Here is a 7971-nt window from a genome sequence, read left to right as displayed (position 1 = left end):
GATTTGAAATTTTTTATCATTTCTCAAAACATTTCTTGAAAACTATTTTTTTTTTAAGACTAAAAAACTTGATTGGTTTGCGATTTAAAAATTTTAAATCTTATGACTTAAACTAAACAAAGAGATTTAAAAAGAGGGGGTCGCAGGAAAGGGAGAAAGAGGAGAGAGGAAGAAAGAAAGTAAGAGATGATTGAAGGAAAGAGAAAGAAGAGAGAGGATCAGACGAGATAGAGAGGAAGAGGAGTGAGACAAAGAACCGAGAGAATGATGAAAGCGGATTGGAGAAGAGATGAAAAATGTAAATAAAAAAAAAAGTAGAGAGAAAGAAGAAAAAAGAGAGATAGATTTGGAGTGAGAGGGGAGGAGAGAGAGAAAAAAAAGGAGTGAGTTTAAGTTTAAAAACTTTAAAAACTCACTTTTTATGTTTTTAGAGAATAGACTATATTTTTTACTTAGTCTTGAGTTCAGTTTTTTAAAATAATCCCACCAAACAAGTTTTTAAGGCTTAAAACTTGAAAATTATTTTTGAGTTTAAAAAGTTGGATTCAAATAGAGTACCAAATATGCCCTAACATTTTCGACTCCGAGTACATAGAGAAATACTAGCCTAGCTTAATGGCTATAAATATGGGGTTATCTAAGTTCTTGAAGCCATTAACACGTTGAATAGAGAAACAAAGAAGATATAAAAGAGGTTGAGGGCTTTTATGTTACATGATAGATAGAACGATCTGCCCCATTCTGCTTTTATGCATATATATGAGATTAATCCGTTGCTGCTAGCTTCATCAACAATATACATATGCTTGTTTCAGATATCAACAATATACATATGCTTGTTTCAGATTATGTGATTACAAATTAAATTGATTTTATATGATTTATGTACATATATCAGCATTTGTGTGATTCATTAACAAATGGACATCTATTCTTGGGGGTTTTTGGTCACATCTATATTTCATTTTACTACATAATTTTTTTGGCATGCATTTTTCATGTTTTTCTGCTTCTCTTCACGAGGAAATTTTAATTTACTTATAGAATGCCCCGTAATATTATAATTTTACTTAAATTGTAATACGTATATTTATTTTTTATAATATATTCTAGTTGGGGCATATGAACCATGTCACCCATTTCTATTATAAAACATGAAAAATTACAAAAAATAATTTCTTATTTTTTTTCAATTTATTCTTCTTATTTCTGCCTTTTGTATGTTGCCTTTATTTTAATTTCCTCAACTTTTCCAAAGATTTTTTTTATACAAAGATTTAATAAATCTAATTTTTGTATAAGACGATATAAACAAGGGGAAGAATATTTGGTCAAACTATACCACGACCAGCAAAAAAATAATAATAACTTAAATCATCAATTTTAAGGGCTACATACAATTGGAAGCAAATGAAAAATGAACACCGAGTGAAATCAAAGAAACTAGCGGACTGATTGCAAAATAGATACAAATAGGTGCAAATTCAGACATCACCACAACTTACTTGGTTCTTATCAATTTAAAATTTTCCTGAATACTGTATAGCAGATGCCTAATTAATTGAGGTATTGATTCCATTTGATCCTTTTGTATGCTCAATACTAAAGAATCTAATAGCATATTGGACATGTTTATTGGACATTCAACTTCAAAGGGTGGTCCGGTTAGCCCAACAAAAATATGTTTGCTTTATGGACATCCGGCCCAGTAAAATACAACCCATTTGGACCAGCTTGAAGTTGAACTCCTGCTGCCTGCCCATTTAACACATATGAACAGTAATCAACAACCCAGTTTTATGTCAGTTCCGTAACTCAGTCCAACTAGTGACAAGCCACAATTATCCATTTTTTCCAGGCTTGGAGAGGCTATGTGGCCCAGTTTCTTGGGTTCGTCTGTGTGTTCTTTGCTAGAAATGTTGGAATTTGTATAATTTTTGTGGAGATTAAGTTAAAAATTAAAATAAAAATATATTTAATGGGAAAGGGGTTTTGGGGTGACTTGGCATTGATTATTGTGTGCGAATACATTCAAACAATCCGGTCAAAAATTTGACCTGTGGATTTGTCTCAATGCAGAGAATTCGGTGTTTTTGTGGAAAAAATGGAAATTATTATTAGTCCATATAACAATAATGTCATATTTAATGGAAAAGGGATTTTGGGGTGACTTGGCATTGATTATTGTGTGCGAATACATTGAAAGAATCCGGTCAAAAAAGTGACCCGTGGATTTGTCTCAATGCAGAGAATTCGGTGTTTGTGTGGAAAAAAATGGAAATTATTATTAGTCCATATAACAATGATGTCATCATCATGATTATGTTAAGCATCATTACATACTTTCCTTTTAGTATGGTCCAAGAGTATCACGAACCAGAATGTTTGGCAATGAAAATCATGTATCTAAGTGAAGTTTGTTTCAAAATAAGGAAAGAGAAAATTGTAGCAATGATCCTTTTATTTTAACGTAATTAGAGTAATGGTTCTTCAACTAAAAATTTATGACAATTGATCATTTAACTCATTAAAACGCACAGCTATGGTTTGTTTCATCAACTTCATCAGAATTCCGTTAAAATAACTCATGTTGGAATGACTATTGCTATAATTGAATTAAAATAAAAGGACCATTGCTCCAATTGGGTTAAACTGAAATGACCATTTATGTAATTGGGTTCAAATTGAGAACACATTGCTACAAAAGTTGTGTTTTCAAGCAACATGCTAATTTCTCGACCGTTCCGAAGCACCATCATTTCACAAGATAATTGTAGAAAAAAAGGATTGAATATGATTGAAATTTAATCTTGAAGAAAAAAACCTAGCATTTGGATTGAAGATGATTGAATTTGGATAACTTAAATTGGATAGAATCAAGATCAAATCTTGAAAATTAGGGATTTGCCCATCCAACCATCGGGGTGATTGGCACGTATTAATATTTGGTGAGATTTTTGGGGCCCATGAGCGCGATCGCGACGGTATCATTGAAGATTTTTTGGAATCGCGGTGGAGGTGACCGGGGCAAATCGAAGGGAAGAGCTCGCACTTCAATGGCAAATGCACGTTCATATCGCAGACGGTGGCGAGGGAACTACCGTCGACAAAGGTGACTAAGATGAAAATGGCACCGCGTAGACGACGAGTCTGATGTCACCGTGGAAGGGGTTGAGAGGGGAGAGGAAAGGGAGTGAATGCCAAGGGATATAAAAGTATGGAAGATCATGTAAGCAACGATGCCGGACATGCCGGCGCAAGAGGATTGGAGTAGGAGGTGGGTGTGGGTGAAATTCAGTGTTTTGGGTACTGGAAGAAGAAGCTGAGGTGGTATGTTGATGTTACCCTTTTACCCTCATCCACGGAGGGTATATTTGGCCACGTGATAGATTTTAACAAGAAATTGATGGAAAATTTGAAAATCAAATGTCGGGTTAGTGATCGACTATTAATAAAAGTTTAAGAAGGTAATTGACTAAAATAAAAGTTCAAGAAATAAATTGACATCGAATTACAAATTCAATGTTATACATACACACACACACACACGAAGTCATGAAAAACGTGGAGTTACCGAATGAAGGATGACCACCTTGTAAAAGACTCCTTGCAGGATCATGCATGCATGTAAGTTTCTTAAAAATAATACTGTATAAAAAACGGCCTTCTAGCTAGCCAGCCGTTCTTATAAATACATGGCAAGGGCCCTTATCTTGTGAAGCCATGAGGAGACACTGAAGAGAGATCAAACAATATTAAGGAAGAAGAGATATATTAAAGACGTTGGAAGAGATACCTGTCACAGGAGAGATGACAAAAATTACGATATATCGAAACGCAACTTATATCATCCTCCTGTGACAAGTACCCCCTACAACCTCTTTCTGAAGCTTTATGCATGTGTATTGATCTGTCTGTCTGATAAACAAGAGGAGAGGGGAGGCCAATTAGTGAAGAATTAGTGGTATACCAACTCTCTATCATTATTTGTTAATATTATCTTAATAGAAAATTAGATTTTAATCCTTAAATAAGATGAAGTTTAGAAAAATGTCTAGATTCTATTTAATGTCAACATATTAAATGTCTTTTTTTTATTTATAATTTTATGGTGTTCATAAATTGAATTTTTTGAAAATATTATAAATTTTAATTCTCATTATGGTTAGTATCTTATATAAGAAAATATTTTTCGTTACACATGTTTTTGCATATTTTCTTATGTGTCATTAATTCATTACAATATATTTAGGTACAAACATTTCAATATATTAGGTTAGTATAATATGTTTAGGTACGAACATTTCGGTACACTAGTTTATTATAATACATTTAGGTACCGACATTTCAGAACATTAGTTTAATATCATATATTTAGGTATGAAATTTTTCGGTACACTTATGTTTTTGCATATTTTCTTATGTGTCATTAATTCACTACAATATATTTAGGCATGGACATTTCGGTACACTAATTTAGTAAAATATATTATGATACGAACGTTTAGGTACACTAATTAGATGAAGTAAAATAAATATAATGAATTAAAATGGGTATAATAATAAATAATGTCAATTTTAGTATAATGACATTAAATAAGATATCTTAAATATTAAAACAAAAATATAATAAAATTTTGAATTAAGTACACATCAGAGGATTAAAATCAATATTCAATCTAACACCAGGTTTTTATTAGATTTTAATCTTCTTCAAAGATTAAAGTTCAAAAAACCCTTATTTTAAACATCTTTATGCATATATATATATATATATATATATATATATATGAGGTTGATCAGTTGCAGCTAGCTCCATAAAAAAATATACATATTAAATTAATTTTGTATGATTTATGTGCATATATCAGCATTTATGTGATTCATTAAAAATTGGACATGCATTCTTGGGCATTTTTGCATGCACTTGTATAATGCCACTGTTACAATTTTACTTAAATTATAACACATATATTTATTTTTAGAAAACTTCATTTTAATCCTTGGCAAAGATAACTTTTAGACTAAAATCATGAATAAGATCAAAATCTAATTTTGTTCTCTTGGTACATTAATCACCTCATTTATTAATTTTATTTTGATGTTTTAGTTATTTCTCTTGTTCTTCCTATTTTTAATGTATTCATTTTATTTCATTATAATTTTCATTTTCATTTCATTCATCATAATATATTTTGTTGTAAACATTTAGATAAAATAATTTTTGTTTTACAATATATTTCAATATACTTTGTCTTCTTTGTTTAGGAACATTAAATTCATTATAATACATTTGTGTGCGTACATTTAGGCGTACATACATTTCAATACAAAGATTTAGGTAATTCAATATAATATATTTTGGTACATACATTTCGGTACACACATATTGGCACATTAATTTAATATAATAAATTTCGGTGCATACAATTGGGTACATACATTTCGATACACACATTTAGGTACATTAGTTTAATATAATATATTTCGGTACTAACATTTCAATTCATGCATTTTGGTATTAGGTACATTAATTAAGTTTTTCAAGTTTGAAGAATGTTAAATAAAATTAATAAATTAAAAAAAAACTTTTGTTTGGTAAAAAAAATAAATTAAAATGTGTATATTAATAAATTTTTTGGACCTGGATCTAAAAACCCCTTGAATAAAATACACATTAGTTATTTTAAATTAAGGACACATCAAATGACTATAATCAATATGCAATCTAACACCAGGTTTATTTTAAATTTCAATCTTCTTCCAGAATTAAAGTTAGAAAACCCCTTTATTTTTTATGATAGATTCAGTTCTGGGACATATCAACCATTGCACCCATTTATAGTATAACGGGTTAATTACAATAATGGCCTAGCTTCATAGAGAAATATTGGCCTAGCGTCATGGCTATAAATATGGGGTTATCTAAGCTCTTGAAGCCATTAACACGCTGAATAAAGAAACAAAGAAGATATAAAAGAGGTTGAGGGCTTTATGTCACAAGAGAGATGGAACAATCCGCGCTCTAACTAGAAGCATGTTCCGTTCTCCTGTGACATGAAACCCTTTATTTCTTTATGCATAAGTACTAATTTCTTTATTCAATTAAAGATAAATGCAGCATTTTCCAAATTCATTGAGAGGGAGAGGCAAAGAGGCATCTCTAGAGAACTGATGAATTAAGAAAGGTTGGGAGATATTTATGCTCACAAGAGAGATGGCACTAATTGTGCTGCAACTACAAAAGCTCTACACAAGTGTCACAACTTTGATCTCTCTCTATGACATTTTGGGTTTTTTCTTCCTTCCGACATGATTTTTATCTTATGGTTGTAGATTACTTGAATAATATGCTATCAATTACTTATGCTTGGCTTTGTCAAGGTATAATTGTTTTAGTTAGGCATCTACTGTGGATGCCATACATTGTTAATTAAAATAGGCCCATCGTGATAATGATAATCTGATGTGATTGATCAATAACCACACTAAAACCTGGATTAAAAAAAAGATCATTCTATTTGGAGCTGTACATATAATAAACTGTTTTGCAATGACAAATTTCATGAATAATTCATCAACTCATATGTATGAGCCTATGGTTAGGTCTTAAATTTAAAAATAAATATATAGTACTGTTGAGATCTTTATATATAATATGTATTTATAAATAAAGATGTACTAAATATGTGTTATATATTTTCCATGACCATGAGGCTTTAATAATTTTTGTGAGAGAGAAATTTGGAGTTTATATGTTTGTACCTTATGAAGTACAGTACTAGTACCACTTTACAAAAAGAAAAAAAGGAAAATGAAGAAATACTATACTGGCTCTTTCATGCCTATATATAAAGCTGCATCATGAGGATTTTGGAGCCAGCAGATTGAAAAACAGTACTAAAAGCGAGATCAAAATATCAAAGCGTAGGGACTTCTATCGAAGGTGAGATGGCGCCGAATGCCATGTATAACGGTAGCTGCGATTACAAGCTTTATATAGCTAGCCAATTCAGGCGGCGAGCTTCATCTCTCCTCGATTGAAGCCTCTCACGCTTTGATTCCACGGAAAAGAAACCCATCTTTAATTTGTTCGCAAGATTGGAGAAAGATCAGGTGAAGTAGTATTACTTTAACCTTTTTCTGTATTTTGTCGTCTGTCTTGAGTTTTTGCTTCATGCGTATATTACTGTACTGTAGGATTTTGTTTAAGAACTAAACCTATCTTCTTGGATCAAAGGATCATGGTAAGTGCTCATATACATGCTAGGGATCGAAAAGACAGAAAGTATGTGTGTAAAATGTGCCGAAAAATACAAGAAAAAGTAATAAAAAAAAAATGGTACCTAGTAAATGTTTTTCCTCTCCTTTTTGCTAGATCCGGCCACCTGCGACGTCCACTTCTACATAGGCAACGGAGAAACGCATGGCCTGGTCGGCGGGGGTGTTGATCATTAGCTTGCTAGTGAAGGACTCAAGTACATGATTTCTTCTGAGAAGGGTATATTACTTGTCCAAATGAAGGCTGAAGGATGAAGAGCTAATTGAATCTTCTGTTCACAAGGTTCACCGCAAGTTTTGTCATTTAACATGTGATTGCAGTATTAATTTGGACTTTAAAATCATCTAAGCCTGCAACTGGTGTTTTTCTATTATCTTTTGCTAAATGTTCAAGCCAGCTATTGTTTGGAGATGGCCGCAAAGCCTATTTTCCCTTAGTTTAATTATGGTTTGACTTTAATTTTTACGGCCCAGAATAGTATTGAACTTATGGCGTGTTTACGTAACGGTAATAAAAATATGAGAAATTGAATTGAGGAGGAATTGAATTGAGGAGAAGTCAGAATCGGATTCATGTTGAAGCTGTTTACTTAAATGTTCTGGAATCGGAATAGAATTCCATAAAGCTGTTTATTAATTCAGCAGAATCGAAATATAAACTAGTATGATTACTAAAATGCCCTTGTCCCA

General features: G+C 31.7%; 1 long non-coding RNA gene across 1 annotated transcript; it reads left to right on the top strand.

Moving 5' to 3' along the window:
* The first annotated feature begins 6719 nt into the window (after positions 1-6719).
* Positions 6720-7652, top strand: LOC125474681. The gene is made up of 2 exons (XR_007256129.1): positions 6720-7116; positions 7379-7652. It is a non-coding gene; the product is annotated as an uncharacterized LOC125474681 (long non-coding RNA).
* The last annotated feature ends 319 nt before the right edge of the window (positions 7653-7971 follow it).

This window comes from the organism of the source record quoted next, unplaced genomic scaffold (assembly GCF_019419815.1).
Source record: "Pyrus x bretschneideri cultivar Hongxiangsu unplaced genomic scaffold, Pyrus_bretschneideri_v1 Contig13, whole genome shotgun sequence".
NCBI lineage: Eukaryota > Viridiplantae > Streptophyta > Magnoliopsida > Rosales > Rosaceae > Pyrus > Pyrus x bretschneideri.
The sequence above is the reverse complement of the archived record's forward strand: the minus strand, read 5'-3'. Positions and strand labels throughout refer to the sequence as shown.